At 36.2% G+C, this 18677-nt stretch overlaps 1 protein-coding gene across 7 annotated transcripts in view; it reads right to left on the reverse strand.

Moving 5' to 3' along the window:
• CACNB1 (calcium voltage-gated channel auxiliary subunit beta 1) overlaps positions 1 to 18677 on the reverse strand; it is a 2104836-nt gene that overhangs the window by 422319 nt on the left and 1663840 nt on the right. The window lies entirely within an intron of this gene.

Here is an 18677-nt window from a genome sequence, read left to right on the forward strand (position 1 = left end):
CATTTCCTACGTATTTTATGATTGTTTGCCCCAGCTCAATTTGCTATGTATTTTCATTTCCTATGTATTTTATGTTTATTTGTCTGCCCCAGCTCCATTTCCTAAGTATTTTATGTTTATTTGTCTGCCCCAGCTCAATTTCCTATGTATTTTATGTTTATTTGTCTGCCCAGCTCCATTCCTCTGTATTTTATGTTTATTTGTCTGCCCCAGCTCCATTCCTGTGTATTTAATGTGTATTTGTCTGCCGCAACTCCATCTGCCCCAGCTCCATTTCCTAAGTATTTTATGTTTATTTGTCTCCCCAAGCTCCATTCCTATGTATTTTATGTTTATTTGTCTGCCACAGCTCCATTTCCTACGTATTTTATGTTTGTCTGCCCCAGCTCCACTCCTGTGTATTTTATGTTTATTTGTCATCCCCTGCTCCATTTCCTAGGTATTTTAAGTTTATTTGTCCATCCCACTCCATTTCCTATTTATTTTATTTGTCTGCCTCAGCTCAATTTCCTATGTATTTTCATTTCCTATGCATTAAATGTTTATTTGTCTGTCCCAGCTCCATTCCCTACATATTATATGTTTATTTGTCTGCCCCAGCTCCATTTCTTATGTATTTTATGTTTATTTGTATGCCCCACCTCCATTCATATGTATTTTATGTTTATTTGTCTGCCCCAGCTCAATTTCCTATGTATTTTCATTTCCTATGTATTTTATGTTTATTTGTCTGCCCAGCTCCATTCCTCTGTATTTTATGTTTATTTGTCTGCCCCAGCTCCATTCCTGTGTATTTTATGTTTATTTGTCTGCCCCAGCTCCATCCTATGTATTTTATGTTTATTTGTCTGCCCCAGCTCCATACCTGTGTATTTTATGTTTCTTTGTCTGTCCCAGCTCCATTTCTTATGTATTTTATGTTTATTTGTATGCCCCACCTCCATTCATATGTATTTTATGTTTATTTGTCTGCCCCAGCTCAATTTCCTATGTATTTTCATTTCCTATGTATTTTATGTTTATTTGTCTGCCCAGCTCCATTCCTCTGTATTTTATGTTTATTTGTCTGCCCCAGCTCCATTCCTGTGTATTTTGTGTATTTGTCTGCCGCAACTCCATCTGCCCCAGCTCCATTTCCTATGTATTTTATGTTTATGTGTCTGCCCCAGCTCCATTCCTATGTATTTTATGTTTATTTGTCTGCCACAGCTCCATTTCCTACGTATTTTATGTTTGTCTGCCCCAGCTCATTCCTATGTATTTTATGTTTTTTTGTCACCCCCTGCTCCATTTCCTAGGTATTTTATGTTTATTTGTCCATCCCACTCCATTTCCTATCTATTTTATTTTTTTTGTCTCCCTCAGCTCCAATCCTGTGTATTTTATGTTCATTTCTCTGCCCAAGCTCCATTCCTGTGTATTTTACATTTATTTGTCTACCCCAGCTCCATTCTTATGTATTTTATGATTATTTGTCTGCCCCTGCTCCATTTCCTATATATTTTATGTTTATTTGTCCATCCCAGCTCCATTTCCTATGTATTTTATTTTTTTTTGTCTCCCTCAGCTACATTCCTGTGTATTTTATGTTTATTTGTCTGCCCCATCTCCATTTCCTATGTATTTTATGTTTATTTGTCTGCCACAGCTCCATTTCCTACGTATTTTATGTTTATTTGTCTGCCACAGCTCCATTTCCTATGTATTTTATGTTTATTTGTCTGCCCCAGCTCCATTTCCTACAAATTTTATGTTTATTTGTCTGAGACAGCTCCATATCATATGTATTTTATGTTTATTTGTCTGCCCCCGCTCCATTTCCTACGTATTTTATGTTTATTTGTCTGCCCCAGCTCCATTCCTGTGTATTTTATGTTTATTTGTATGCCCCAGCTCCATTCCTGTGTATTTTATGTTTGTCTGCCCTAGCTTAATTTCCTATGTATTTTATGTTTATTTGTCTGCCCCAGCTCCATTTCCTATGTATGTTATGTGTATTTGTCTGCCCCAGCTCCATTTCCTATGTATTTTATGTTTATTTGTCTGTCCCAGCTCCATTTCCTATGTATTTTATGTTTATTTGTCTCCCCAGCTCCATTTCCTATGTATTTTATGTTTATTTGTCTGCCCCCGCTCCATTTCCTACGTATTTTATGTTTATTTGTCTGCCCCAGCTCCATTCCTGTGTATTTTATGTTTATTTGTATGCCCCAGCTCCATTCCTGTGTATTTTATGTTTGTCTGCCCTAGCTTAATTTCCTATGTATTTTATGTTTATTTGTCTGCCCCAGCTCCATTTCCTATGTATGTTATGTTTATTTGTCTGCCCCAGCTCCATTTCCTATGTATTTTATGTTTATTTGTCTGTCCCAGCTCCATTTCCTATGTATTTTATGTTTATTTGTCTCCCCAGCTCCATTTCCTATGTATTTTATTTTTATTTGTCTGCCCCAGCTCAATTTCCTATGTATTTTCATTTCTTATGTATTTTATGTTTATTTGTCTGCCCCAGCTCCATTTCCTATGTATTTTATGTTTATTTGTCTGCCCCAGCTCAATTTGCTATGTATTTTATGTTCATTTGTCTGCCCCAGCTCCATTTCCTATGTATTTTATGTTTATTTGATTGCCCCAGCTACATTTCCAATGTATTTTATGTTTATGTATCTGCCCCAGCTCCATTTCCTATATATTTTATGTTTATTTATCTGCCCCAGCTCCATTCCTATGTATTTTATGTTTATTTGTCTGCCCCAGCTCCATTTCCTATGTATGTTATGTTTATTTGTCTGCCCCAGCTCCATTTCCTATGTATTTTATGTTTATTTGTCTCCCTCCAGCTCCATTCCTATGTATTTTATTTTTATATGTCTGCCCCAGCTCCATTTGCTATACATTTTATGTTTATTTGTCTGCCCCAGCTCCATTTCTTATGTGTTTTGTTTATTTATCTGCCCCAGCTCTATTTCCTTTGTATTTTATGTTTATTTGTCTGCCCCAGCTCCATTCCTGTGTATTTTATGTTTATCTGTCTGCCCCAGCTCAATTTCCTATGTATTTTCATTTCCTATGCATTAAATGTTTATTTGTCTGCCCCAGCTCCATTTCCTATGTATTTTATGTTTATTTGTCTGCCCCAGCTACATTTCCTATGCATTTTATGTTTATGTATCTGCCCGAGCTCCATTTCCTATGTATTTTATGTTTATGTGTCTGCCCCAGCTCCATTTCCTACGTATTTTATGTTTATTTGTCTGCCACAGCTCCATTTCCTATGTATTTTATGTTTATTTGTCTGCCCCATCTCCATTCCTGTGTCTTTTATGCTTATTTGTCTGCCGCAACTCCACTCCTGTGTATTTTACGTTTATTTGTCTGCCCCAGCTCCATTCCTATGTATTTTATGTTTATTTGTCTGCCCCTGCTCCATTCCTAGGTATTTTATGTGTATTTGTCCATCCCACTCCATTTCCTATGTATTTTATTTTTTTTGTCTCCCTCAGCTCCATTCCTGTGTATTTTATGTTTATTTGTCTGCCCCAGCTCCATTTCCTATGTATTTTATGTTTATTTGTCTGTACCAGCTCCATTTCCTATGTATTTTATGTTTGTCTGCCCCAGCTCCATTCCTGTGTATTTTATGTTTATTTGTCTGCCCCAGCTCCATTCCTGTGTATTTTATGTTTATTTGTCTGCCCTAGCTCCATTTCCTGTGTATTTTATGTTTATTTGTCTGCCCCAGCTACATTTCCTACGTATTTTATGTTTATTTGTCTGCCTCAGCTCAATTTCCTATGTATTTTCATTTCCTATGTATTAAATGTTTATTTGTCTGCCCCAGCTCCATTCCCTACGTATTTTATGTTTATTTGTCTGCCCCAGCTCCATTCCTATGTATTTTATGTTTATTTGTATGCCCCACCTCCATTCCTATGTATTTTATGTTTATTTGTCTGCCCCAGCTCAATTTCCTATGTATTTTCATTTCCTATGTATTTTATGTTTATTTGTCTGCCCCAGCTCCATTTCCTATGTATTTTATGTTTATTTGTCTGCCCCAGCTCCATTCCTGTGTATTTTATGTTCATTTGTCTGCCCAAGCTCCATTCCTGTGTATTTTACATTTATTTGTCTGCCCCAGCTCAAATTCCTATGTATTTTATGTTTATTTGTCTGCCCCTGCTCCATTTCCTATGTATTTTATGTTTATTTGTCCATCCCAGCTCCATTTCCTATGTATTTTATTTTTTTTGTCTCCCTCAGCTACATTCCTGTGTATTTTATGTTTCTTTGTCTGCCCCAGCTCCATTTCTTATGTATTTTATGTTTATTTGTCTGCCCCATCTCCATTCCTATGTATTTTATGTTTATTTGTCTCCCCAGCTCCATTTCCTATGTATTTTATTTTTATATGTCTGCCCCAGCTCCATTTCCTATGTATTTTACGATTATTTGCCCCAGTTCAATTTCCTATGTATTTTAATTTCCTATGTATTTTATGTTTATTTGTCTGCCCCAGCTCCATTCCTATGTATGTTATGTTTATTTGTCTGCCCCAGCTCAATTGCCTACGTATTTTCATTTCCTATGCATTAAATGTTTATTTGTCTGCCCCAGCTCCATTCCTATGTATTTTATGTTTATTTGTATGTCCCACCTCCATTCCTATGTATTTTATGTTTATTTGTCTGCCCCAGCTCAAATTCCTATGTATTTTATGTTTATTTGTCTCCCCAGCTCCATTTCCTATGTATTTTATTTTTATATGTCTGCCCCAGCTCCATTTCCTACGTATTTTATGATTGTTTGCCCCAGCTCAATTGCCTATGTATTTTCATTTCCTATGTATTTTATGTTTGTCTGCCCCAGCTCCATTTGCTATGTATTTTATGTTCATTTGTCTGCCCCAGCTCCATTTCCTATGTATTTTATGTTTATTTATCTGCCCCAGCTCCATTTGGTATGTATTTTATATTTATTTGTCTGCCCCAGCTCCATTTCCTACAAATTTTATGTTTATTTGTCTGAGACAGCTCCATATCCTATGTATTTTATGTTTATTTGTCTGCCCCCGCTCCATTTCCTACGTATTTTATGTTTATTTGTCTGCCCCAGCTCCATTCCTGTGTATTTTATGTTTATTTGTATGCCCCAGCTCCATTCCTGTGTATTTTATGTTTGTCTGCCCTAGCTTAATTTCCTATGTATTTTATGTTTATTTGTCTGCCCCAGCTCCATTTCCTATGTATGTTATGTTTATTTGTCTGCCCCAGCTCCATTTCCTATGTATTTTATGTTTATTTGTCTGTCCCAGCTCCATTTCCTATGTATTTTATGGTTATTTGTCTCCCCAGCTCCATTTCCTATGTATTTTATGTTTATTTGTCTGCCCCCGCTCCATTTCCTACGTATTTTATGTTTATTTGTCTGCCCCAGCTCCATTCCTGTGTATTTTATGTTTATTTGTATGCCCCAGCTCCATTCCTGTGTATTTTATGTTTGTCTGCCCTAGCTTAATTTCCTATGTATTTTATGTTTATTTGTCTGCCCCAGCTCCATTTCCTATGTATGTTATGTTTATTTGTCTGCCCCAGCTCCATTTCCTATGTATTTTTTGTTTATTTGTCTGTCCCAGCTCCATTTCCTATGTATTTTATGTTTATTTGTCCCCCAGCTCCATTTCCTATGTATTTTATTTTTATTTGTCTGCCCCAGCTCCATTTCCTACGTATTTTATGATTGTTTGCCCCAGCTCAATTTCCTATGTATTTTCATTTCTTATGTATTTTATGTTTATTTGTCTGCCCCAGCTCCATTTCCTATGTATTTTATGTTTATTTGTCTGCCCCAGCTCAATTTGCTATGTATTTTATGTTCATTTGTCTGCCCCAGCTCCATTTCCTATGTATTTTATGTTTATTTGATTGCCCCAGCTACATTTCCAATGTATTTTATGTTTATGTATCTGCCCCAGCTCCATTTCCTATCTATTTTATGTTTATTTATCTGCCCCAGCTCCATTCCTATGTATTTTATGTTTATTTGTCTGCCCCAGCTCCATTTCCTATGTATGTTATGTTTATTTGTCTGCCCCAGCTCCATTTCCTATGTATTTTATGTTTATTTGTCTCCTCCAGCTCCATTCCTATGTATTTTATTTTATATGTCTGCCCCAGCTCCATTTGCTATACATTTTATGTTTATTTGTCTGCCCCAGCTCCATTTCTTATGTGTTTTGTTTATTTATCTGCCCCAGCTCTATTTCCTTTGTATTTTATGTTTATTTGTCTGCCCCAGCTCCATTCCTGTGTATTTTATGTTTATTTGTCTGCCCCAGCTCAATTTCCTATGTATTTTCATTTCCTATGCATTAAATGTTTATTTGTCTGCCCCAGCTCCATTTCCTATGTATTTTATGTTTATTTGTCTGCCCCAGCTACATTTCCTATGCATTTTATGTTTATGTATCTGCCCGAGCTCCATTTCCTATGTATTTTATGTTTATGTGTCTGCCCCAGCTCCATTTCCTACGTATTTTATGTTTATTTGTCCATCCCACTCCATTTCCTATGTATTTTATTTTTTTTGTCTCCCTCAGCTCCATTCCTGTGTATTTTATGTTTATTTGTCTGCCCCAGCTCCATTTCCTATGTATTTTATGTTTATTTGTCTGTACCAGCTCCATTTCCTATGTATTTTATGTTTATTTGTCTGCCCCAGCTCCATTCCTGTGTATTTTATGTTTATTTGTCTGCCCCAGCTCCATTCCTGTGTATTTTATGTTTATTTGTCTGCCCTAGCTCCATTTCCTGTGTATTTTATGTTTATTTGTCTGCCCCAGCTACATTTCCTATGTATTTTATGTTTATTTGTCTGCCTCAGCTCAATTTCCTATGTATTTTCATTTCCTATGTATTAAATGTTTATTTGTCTGCCCCAGCTCCATTCCCTACGTATTTTATGTTTATTTGTCTGCCCCAGCTCCATTCCTATGTATTTTATGTTTATTTGTATGCCCCACCTCCATTCCTATGTATTTTATGTTTATTTGTCTGCCCCAGCTCAATTTCCTATGTATTTTCATTTCCTATGTATTTTATGTTTATTTGTCTGCCCCAGCTCCATTTCCTATGTATTTTATGTTTATTTGTCTGCCCCAGCTCCATTCCTGTGTATTTTATGTTCATTTGTCTGCCCAAGCTCCATTCCTGTGTATTTTACATTTATTTGTCTGCCCCAGCTCCATTCTTATGTATTTTATGTTTATTTGTCTGCCCCTGCTCCATTTCCTATGTATTTTATGTTTATTTGTCCATCCCAGCTCCATTTCCTATGTATTTTATTTTTTTTTTGTCTCCCTCAGCTACATTCCTGTGTATTTTATGTTTCTTTGTCTGCCCCAGCTCCATTTCTTATGTATTTTATGTTTATTTGTCTGCCCCATCTCCATTCCTATGTATTTTATGTTTATTTGTCTCCCCAGCTCCATTTCATATGTATTTTATTTTTATATGTCTGCCCCAGCTCCATTTCCTATGTATTTTACGATTATTTGCCCCAGTTCAATTTCCTATGTATTTTCATTTCCTATGTATTTTATGTTTATTTGTCTGCCCCAGCTCCATTCCTATGTATGTTATGTTTATTTGTCTGCCCCAGCTCAATTGCCTATGTATTTTCATTTCCTATGCATTAAATGTTTATTTGTCTGCCCCAGCTCCATTCCTATGTATTTTATGTTTATTTGTATGTCCCACCTCCATTCCTATGTATTTTATGTTTATTTGTCTGCCCCAGCTCAAATTCCTATGTATTTTATGTTTATTTGTCTCCCCAGCTCTATTTCCTATGTATTTTATTTTTATATGTCTGCCCCAGCTCCATTTCCTACGTATTTTATGATTGTTTGCCCTAGCTCAATTGCCTATGTATTTTCATTTCCTATGTATTTTATGTTTGTCTGCCCCAGCTCCATTTGCTATGTATTTTATGTTCATTTGTCTGCCCCAGCTCCATTTCCTATTTATTTTATGTTTATTTATCTGCCCCAGCTCCATTTGGTATGTATTTTATATTTATTTGTCTGCCCCAGCTCCATTTCCTACAAATTTTATGTTTATTTGTCTGAGACAGCTCCATATCCTATGTATTTTATGTTTATTTGTCTGCCCCTGCTCCATTTCCTACGTATTTTATGTTTATTTGTCTGCCCCAGCTCCATTCCTGTGTATTTTATGTTTATTTGTATGCCCCAGCTCCATTCCTGTGTATTTTATGTTTGTCTGCCCTAGCTTAATTTCCTATGTATTTTATGTTTATTTGTCTGCCCCAGCTCCATTTCCTATGTATGTTATGTTTATTTGTCTGCCCCAGCTCCATTTCCTATGTATTTTATGTTTATTTGTCTGTCCCAGCTCCATTTCCTATGTATTTTATGTTTATTTGTCTCCCCAGCTCCATTTCCTATGTATTTTATGTTTATTTGTCTGCCCCCGCTCCATTTCCTACGTATTTTATGTTTATTTGTCTGCCCCAGCTCCATTCCTGTGTATTTTATGTTTATTTGTATGCCCCAGCTCCATTCCTGTGTATTTTATGTTTGTCTGCCCTAGCTTAATTTCCTATGTATTTTATGTTTATTTGTCTGCCCCAGCTCCATTTCCTATGTATGTTATGTTTATTTGTCTGCCCCAGCTCCATTTCCTATGTATTTTATGTTTATTTGTCTGTCCCAGCTCCATTTCCTATGTATTTTATGTTTATTTGTCTCCCCAGCTCCATTTCCTATGTATTTTATTTTTATTTGTCTGCCCCAGCTCCATTTCCTACGTATTTTATGATTGTTTGCCCCAGCTCAATTTCCTATGTATTTTCATTTCTTATGTATTTTATGTTTATTTGTCTGCCCCAGCTCCATTTCCTATGTATTTTATGTTTATTTGTCTGCCCCAGCTCAATTTGCTATGTATTTTATGTTCATTTGTCTGCCCCAGCTCCATTTCCTATGTATTTTATGTTTATTTGATTGCCCCAGCTACATTTCCAATGTATTTTATGTTTATGTATCTGCCCCAGCTCCATTTCCTATCTATTTTATGTTTATGTATCTGCCCCAGCTCCATTCCTATGTATTTTATGTTTATTTGTCTGCCCCAGCTCCATTTCCTATGTATGTTATGTTTATTTGTCTGCCCCAGCTCCATTTCCTATGTATTTTATGTTTATTTGTCTCCCTCCAGCTCCATTCCTATGTATTTTATTTTTATATGTCTGCCCCAGCTCCATTTGCTATACATTTTATGTTTATTTGTCTGCCCCAGCTCCATTTCTTATGTGTTTTGTTTATTTATCTGCCCCAGCTCTATTTCCTTTGTATTTTATGTTTATTTGTCTGCCCCAGCTCCATTCCTGTGTATTTTATGTTTATTTGTCTGCCCCAGCTCAATTTCCTATGTATTTTCATTTCCTATGCATTAAATGTTTATTTGTCTGCCCCAGCTCCATTTCCTATGTATTTTATGTTTATTTGTCTGCCCCAGCTACATTTCCTATGCATTTTATGTTTATGTATCTGCCCGAGCTCCATTTCCTATGTATTTTATGTTTATGTGTCTGCCCCAGCTCCATTTCCTACGTATTTTATGTTTATTTGTCTGCCACAGCTCCATTTCCTATGTATTTTATGTTTATTTGTCTGCCCCATCTCCATTCCTGTGTCTTTTATGTTTGTCTGCCGCAACTCCACTCCTGTGTATTTTACGTTTATTTGTCTGCCCCAGCTCCATTCCTATGTATTTTATGTTTATTTGTCTGCCCCTGCTCCATTCCTAGGTATTTTATGTGTATTTGTCCATCCCACTCCATTTCCTATGTATTTTATTTTTTTTGTCTCCCTCAGCTCCATTCCTGTGTATTTTATGTTTATTTGTCTGCCCCAGCTCCATTTCCTATGTATTTTATGTTTATTTGTCTGTACCAGCTCCATTTCCTATGTATTTTATGTTTATTTGTCTGCCCCAGCTCCATTCCTGTGTATTTTATGTTTATTTGTCTGCCCCAGCTCCATTCCTGTGTATTTTATGTTTATTTGTCTGCCCTAGCTCCATTTCCTGTGTATTTTATGTTTATTTGTCTGCCCCAGCTACATTTCCTACGTATTTTATGTTTATTTGTCTGCCTCAGCTCAATTTCCTATGTATTAAATGTTTATTTGTCTGCCCCAGCTCCATTCCCTACGTATTTTATGTTTATTTGTCTGCCCCAGCTCCATTCCTATGTATTTTATGTTTATTTGTATGCCCCACCTCCATTCCTATGTATTTTATGTTTATTTGTCTGCCCCACCTCAATTTCCTATGTATTTTCATTTCCTATGTATTTTATGTTTATTTGTCTGCCCCAGCTCCATTTCCTATGTATTTTATGTTTATTTGTCTGCCCCAGCTCCATTCCTGTGTATTTTACATTTATTTGTCTGCCCCAGCTCCATTCTTATGTATTTTATGTTTATTTGTCTGCCCCTGCTCCATTTCCTATGTATTTTATGTTTTTTTTTTTGTCTCCCTCAGCTACATTCCTGTGTATTTTATGTTTCTTTGTCTGCCCCAGCTCCATTTCTTATGTATTTTATGTTTATTTGTCTGCCCCATCTCCATTCCTATGTATTTTATGTTTATTTGTCTCCCCAGCTCCATTTCCTATGTATTTTATTTTTATATGTCTGCCCCAGATCCATTTCATATGTATTTTACGATTATTTGCCCCAGCTCAATTTCCTATGTATTTTCATTTCCTATGTATTTTATGTTTATTTGTCTGCCCCAGCTCCATTCCTATGTATGTTATGTTTATTTGTCTGCCCCAGCTCAATTGCCTATGTATTTTCATTTCCTATGCATTAAATGTTTATTTGTCTGCCCCAGCTCCATTCCTATGTATTTTATGTTTATTTGTATGTCCCACCTCCATTCCTATGTATTTTATGTTTATTTGTCTGCCCCAGCTCAATTTCCTATGTATTTTTTGTTTATTTGTCTCCCCAGCTCCATTTCCTATGTATTTTATTTTTATGTCTGCCCCAGATCCATTTCCTACGTATTTTATGATTGTTTGCCCCAGCTCAATTGCCTATGTATTTTCATTTCCTATGTATTTTATGTTTGTCTGCCCCAGCTCCATTTGCTATGTATTTTATGTTCATTTGTCTGCCCCAGCTCCATTTCCTATGTATTTTATGTTTATTTATCTGCCCCAGCTCCATTTGGTATGTATTTTATATTTATTTGTCTGCCCCAGCTCCATTTCCTATGTATTTTATGTTTATTTGTCTGCCCCAGCTACATTTCCTATGTATTTTATGTTTATGTATCTACCCCAGCTCCATTTCCTATGTATTTTATGTTTATTTATCTGCCCCAGCTCCATTTTCTATGAATTGTATGTTTGTTTCTCTCCCTCCAGCTCCATTCCTATGTATTTTATTTTTATATGTCTGCCCCAGCTCCATTTGCTATACATTTTATGTTTATTTGTCTGCCCCAGCTCCATTTCTTATGTGTTTTGTTTATTTATCTGCCCCAGCTCTATTTCCTTTGTATTTTATGTTTATTTGTCTGCCCCAACTCCATTCCTGTGTATTTTATGTTTATTTGTCTGCCCCAGCTCCATTCCTATGTATGTTATATTTATTTGTCTGCACCAGCTCAATTTCCTATGTATTTTAATTTCCCTATGCATTAAATGTTTATTTGTCTGCCCCAGCTCCATTTCCTATGTATTTTATGTTTATTTGTCTGCCACAGCTACATTTCCTATGTATTTTATGTTTATGTATCTGCCCCAGCTCCATTTCCTATGTATTTTACGTTTATTTGACTGCCCCAGCTCCATTTCCTACGTATTTTATGTTTATTTGTCTGCCACAGCTCCATTTACCTATGTATTTTACGTTTGTCTGCCCCAGCTCCATTCCTGTGTATTTTATGTTTATTTGTCTGCCGCAACTCCACTGCTGTGTATTTTATGTTTATTTGGTTGCCCCAGCTGCATCACTTTGTATTTTATGTTCATTTTTCAGCCCCAGCTACATTCCTGTGTATTTTACATTTATTTGTCTGTCCCAGCTCCATTCCTATGTATTTTATGTTTATTTGTCTTCCCCTGCTCCATTCCTAGGTATTTTATGTTTATTTGTCCATCCCACTCCATTTCCTATGTACTTTATGTTTTTTTGTCTCCCTCAGCTCCATTCCTCTGTATTTTATGTTTATTTGTCTGCCCCAGCTCCATTTCCTAGGTATTTTATGTTTATTTGTCTGCACCAGCTCCATTTCCTATGTATTTTATGATTATTTGTCTGCCCCAGCTCCATTCCTGTGTATTTTATGTTTATTTGTAAACCCCAGCTCCATTCCTCTGTATTTTATGTTTATTTGTCTGCCCTAGCTCCATTTCCTGTGTATTTTATGTTTATTTGTCTGCCCCAGCTACATTTCCTACGTATTTTATGTTTATTTGTCTGCCTCAGCTCAATTTCCTATGTATTTTCATTTCCTATGCATTAAATGTTTATTTGTCTGCCCCAGCTCCATTCCCTACGTATTTTATGTTTATCTGTCTGCCCTATCTCCATTTCCTATGTATTTTATGTTTATTTATCTGCCCCAGCTCCATTCCTATGTATTTTATGTTTATTTATATGCCCCACCTCCATTCCTATGTATTTTATGTTTATTTGTCTGCCCCAGCTTAATTTCCTATGTATTTTCATTTCCTATGTATTTTATGTTTATTTGTCTGCCCCAGCTCCATTTCCTATGTATTTTATGTTTATTTGTCTTCCCCAGCTCCATTCCTGTGTATTTTATGTTTATTTGTCTGCCCCAGCTCCATCCTATGTATTTTATGTTTATTTGTCTGCCCCAGCTCCATCCTATGTATTTTATGTTTATTTGTCTGCCCCAGCTCCATACCTGTGTATTTTATGTTTCTTTGTCTGCCCCAGCTCCATTTCTTATGTATTTTATGTTTATTTATATGCCCCACCTCCATTCATATGTATTTTATGTTTATTTGTCTGCCCCAGCTCAATTTCCTATGTATTTTCATTTCCTATGTATTTTATGTTTATTTGTCTGCCCAGCTCCATTCCTCTGTATTTTATGTTTATTTGTCTCCCCCAGCTCCATTCCTGTGTATTTTATTTGTATTTGTCTGCCACAACTCCATCTGCCCCAGCTCTATTTCCTATGTATTTTATGTTTATTTGTCTCCCCCAGCTCCATTCCTATGTATTTTATGTTTATTTGTCTGCCCAGCTCCATTCCTGTGTATTTTATGTTCATTTGTCTGCCCCAGCTCCATTCCTGTGTATTTTATGTGTATTTGTCTGCCGCAACTCCATCTGCCCCAGCTCCATTTCCTATGTATTTTATGTTTATTTGTCTGCCACAGCTCCATTTGCTATGTATTTTATGTTTATTTGTCTGCCCAGCTCCATTTCCTATGTATTTTATGTTTATTTGTCTGCTCCAGCTCCATTCCTATGTATTTTATGTTTATTTGTCTGCCACAGCTCCATTTCCTACGTATTTTATGTTTATTTGTCTGCCCCATCTCCATTTCCTATGTATTTTATGTTTATTTGTCTCCCCCAGCTCCATTCCTATGTATTTTATGTTTATTTGTCTGCCACAGCTCCATTTCCTACGTATTTTATGTTTGTCTGCCCCAGCTCATTCCTGTGTATTTTATGTTTATTTGTCATCCCCTGCTCCATTTCCTAGGTATTTTATGTTTATTTGTCCATCCCACTCCATTTCCTATCTATTTTATTTTTTGTGTCTCCCTCAGCTCCATTCCTGTGTATTTTATGTTCATTTGTCTGCCCCAGCTCCATTCCTGTGTATTTTACATTTATTTGTCTGCCCCAGCTCCATTCTTATGTATTTTATGTTTATTTGTCTGCCCCTGCTCCATTTCCTATGTATTTTATGTTTATTTGTCCATCCCAGCTCCATTTCCTATGTATTTTATTTTTTTTGTCTCCCTCAGCTATATTCCTGTGTATTTTATGTTTATTTGTCTGCCCCATCTCCATTTCCTATGTATTTTATGTTTATTTACCTGCCCCAGCTCCATTCCTATGTATTTTATGTTTATTTCTATGCCCCACCTGCATTCCTATGTATTTTATGTTTATTTGTCTGTCCCAGCTTAATTTCCTATGTATTTTCATTTCCTATATATTTTATGTTTATTTGTCTGCCCCAGCTCCATTTCCTATGTATTTTATGTTTATTTGTCTTCCCCAGCTCCATTCCTGTGTATTTTATGTTTATTTGTCTGCCCCAGCTCCATCCTATGTATTTTATGTTTATTTGTCTGCCCCAGCTCCATACCTGTGTATTTTATGTTTCTTTGTCTGCCCCAGCCCTATTTCTTATGTATTTTATGTTTATTTGTATGCCCCACCTCCATTCATATGTATTTTATGTTTATTTGTCTGCCCCAGCTCAATTTCCTATGTATTTTCATTTCCTATGTATTTTATGTTTATTTGTCTGCCCAGCTCCATTCCTCTGTATTTTATGTTTATTTGTCTGCCCCAGCTCCATTCCTGTGTATTTTATGTGTATTTGTCTGCCGCAACTCCATCTGCCCCAGCTCCATTTCCTATGTATTTTATGTTTATTTGTCTGCCCCAGCTCCATTTCCTATGTATTTTATGTTTATTTGTCTGCCCAGCTCCATTTCCTATGTATTTTATGTTTATTTGTCTCCCCCAGCTCCATTCCTATGTATTTTATGTTTATTTGTCTGCCACAGCTCCATTTCCTACGTATTTTATGTTTCTCTGCCCCAGCTCATTCCTGTGTATTTTATGTTTTTTGTCATCCCCTGCTCCATTTCCTAGGTATTTTATCTTTATTTGTCCATCCCACTCCATTTCCTATGTATTTTGTTTTTTTTGTCTCCCTCAGCTCCATTCCTGTGTATTTTTCATTTATTTGTCTGCCCCAGCTCCATTCTTATGTATTTTATGTTTATTTGTCTGCCCCTGCTCCATTTCCTATGTATTTTATGTTTATTTGTCCATCCCAGCTCCATTTCCTATGTATTTTATTTTTTTTGTCTCCCTCAGCTACATTCCTGTGTATTTTATGTTTCTTTGTCTGCCCCAGCTCCATTTCTTATGTATTTTATGTTTATTTGTCTGCCCCATCTCCATTCCTATGTATTTTATGTTTATTTGTCTCCCCAGCTCCATTTCCTATGTATTTTATTTTTATATGTCTGCCCCAGCTCCATTTCCTATGTATTTTACGATTATTTGCCCCAGCTCAATTTCCTATGTATTTTCATTTCCTATGTATTTTATGTTTATTTGTCTGCCCCAGCTCCATTCCTATGTATGTTATGTTTATTTGTCTGCCCCAGCTCAATTGCCTATGTATTTTCATTTCCTATGCATTAAATGTTTATTTGTCTGCCCCAGCTCCATTCCTATGTATTTTATGTTTATTTGTATGTCCCACCTCCATTCCTATGTATTTTATGTTTATTTGTCTGCCCCAGCTCAATTTCCTATGTATTTTATGTTTATTTGTCTCCCCAGCTCCATTTCCTATGTATTTTATTTTTATATGTCTGCCCCAGCTCCATTTCCTACGTATTTTATGATTGTTTGCCCCAGCTCAATTGCCTATGTATTTTCATTTCCTATGTATTTTATGTTTGTCTGCCCCAGCTCCATTTGCTATGTATTTTATGTTCATTTGTCTGCCCCAGCTCCATTTCCTATGTATTTTATGTTTATTTATCTGCCCCAGCTCCATTTGGTATGTATTTTATGTTTATTTGTCTGCCCCAGCTCCATTTCCTATGTATTTTATGTTTATTTGTCTTCCCCAGCTCCATTTCTGTGTATTTTATGTTTATTTGTCTGCCCCAGCTCCATCCTATGTATTTTATGTTTATTTGTCTGCCCCAGCTCCATTTCCTATGTATTTTATGTTTATTTGTCTTCCCCAGCTCCATTCCTGTGTATTTTATGTTTATTTGTCTGCCCCACCTCCATTCCTGTGTATTTTATGTTTATTTGTCTGCCCCAGCTCCATCCTATGTATTTTATGTTTATTTGTCTGCCCCAGCTCCATACCTGTGTATTTTATGTTTCTTTGTCTGTCCCAGCTCCATTTCTTATGTATTTTATGTTTATTTGTATGCCCCACCTCCATTCATATGTATTTTATGTTTATTTGTCTGCCCCAGCTCAATTTCCTATGTATTTTCATTTCCTATGTATTTTATGTTTATTTGTCTGCCCAGCTCCATTCCTCTGTATTTTATGTTTATTTGTCTGCCCCAGCTCCATTCCTGTGTATTTTATGTGTATTTGTCTGCCGCAACTCCATCTGCCCCAGCTCCATTTCCTATGTATTTTATGTTTATGTGTCTGCCCCAGCTCCATTTCCTACGTATTTTATGTTTATGTGTCTGCCCAAGCTCCATTTCCTATGTATTTTATGTTTATTTGTCTGCCCCATCTCCATTCCTGTGTATTTTATGTTTATTTGTCTGCCACAGCTCCATTCCTGTGTATTTTATGTTTATTTGTAAACCCCATCTCCATTTCCTATGTATTTTATGTTTATTTGTCTGCCCCAGCTCCATTTCCTACTTATTTTATGTTTATTTGTCTGCCCAGCTCCATTTCCTACGTATTTTATGTTTGTCTGCCCCAGCTCATTCGTATGTATTTTATGTTTTTTTGTCATCCCCTGCTCCATTTCCTATGTATTTTATGTTTATTTGTCTGCCCCAGCTCCATTCTTATGTATTTTATGTTTATTTGTCATCCCCTGCTCCATTTCCTACGTATTTTATGTTTATGTGTCTGCCCAAGCTCCATTTCCTATGTATTTTATGTTTATTTGTCTGCCACAGCTCCATTCCTATGTATTTTATGTTTATTTGTCTGCCCCAGCTCCATTTCCTACGTATTTTATGTTTATTTGTCTGCCACAGCTCCATTCCTATGTATTTTATGTTTATTTGTCAGCCCCAGCTCCATTCCTATGTATTTTATGTTTATTTGTCAGCCCCAGCTCCATTTCCTACGTATTTTATGTTTATTTGTCTGCCACAGCTCCATTTCCTACGTATTTTATGTTTGTCTGCCCCAGCTCATTCCTGTGTATTTTATGTTTATTTGTCATCCCCTGCTCCATTTCCTACGTATTTTATGTTTACGTATCTGCCCCAGCTCCATTCCTATGTATTTTATGTTTATGTGTCTGCCCAAGCTCCATTCCTATGTATTTTATGTTTATTTGTCAGCCCCAACTCCATTTCCTACGTATTTTATGTTTATTTGTCTGCCCCAGCTCCATTCCTATGTATTTTATGTTTATGTGTCTGCCCCAGCTCCATTTCCTACGTATTTTATGTTTGTCTGCCCCAGCTCATTCCTGTGTATTTTATGTTTATTTGTCATCCCCTGCTCCATTTCCTAGGTATTTTATGTTTATTTGTCCATCCCACTCCATTTCCTATCTATTTTGTTTTTTTTGTCTCCCTCAGCTCCATTCCTGTGTATTTTATGTTCATTTGTCTGCCCCAGCTCCATTCCTGTGTATTTTACATTTATTTGTCTGCCCCAGCTCCATTCTTATGTATTTTATGTTTATTTGTCTGCCCCAGCTCCATTTCCTATGTATTTTATGTTTATTTGTCCATCCCAGCTCCATTTCCTATGTATTTTATTTTTTTTGTCTCCCTCAGCTACATTCCTGTGTATTTTATGTTTCTTTGTCTGCCCCAGCTCCATTTCCTATGTATTTTATGTTTATTTGTCTGCCCCATCTCCATTCCTATGTATTTTATGTTTATTTGTCTCCCCCAGCTCCATTCCTATGTATTTTATGTTTATGTGTCTGCCACAGCTCCATTTCCTACGTATTTTATGTTTGTCTGCCCCAGCTCATTCCTGTTTATTTTGTTTATTTGTCATCCCCTGCTCCATTTCCTAAGTATTTTATGTTTATTTGTCCATCCCACTCCATTTCCTATCTATTTTGTTTGTTTTTTTGTCTCCCTCAGCTCCATTCCTGTGTATTTTATGTTCATTTGTCTCCCTCAGCTCCATTCCTGTGTATTTTATGTTCATTTGTCTGCCCAAGCTCCATTCCTGTGTATTTTACATTTATTTGTCTGCCCCAGCTCCATTCTTATGTATTTTATGTTTATTTGTCTGCCCCTGCTCCATTTCCTATGTATTTTATGTTTATTTGTCCATCCCAGCTCCATTTCCTATGTATTTTATTTTTTTTGTCTCCCTCAGCTACATTCCTGTGTATTTTATGTTTCTTTGTCTGCCCCAGCTCCATTTCTTATGTATTTTATGTTTATTTGTCTGCCCCATCTCCATTCCTATGTATTTTATGTTTATTTGTCTCCCCAGCTCCATTTCCTATGTATTTTATTTTTATATGTCTGCCCCAGCTCCATTTCCTATGTATTTTACGATTATTTGCCCCAGCTCAATTTCCTATGTATTTTCATTTCCTATGTATTTTATGTTTATTTGTCTGCCCCAGCTCCATTCCTATGTATGTTATGTTTATTTGTCTGCCCCAGCTCAATTGCCTATGTATTTTCATTTCCTATGCATTAAA

This window comes from Protopterus annectens, chromosome 13.part0 (assembly GCF_019279795.1).
Source record: "Protopterus annectens isolate FY-2018-M chromosome 13.part0, PAN1.0, whole genome shotgun sequence".
Classification (NCBI taxonomy): domain Eukaryota; kingdom Metazoa; phylum Chordata; order Ceratodontiformes; family Protopteridae; genus Protopterus; species Protopterus annectens.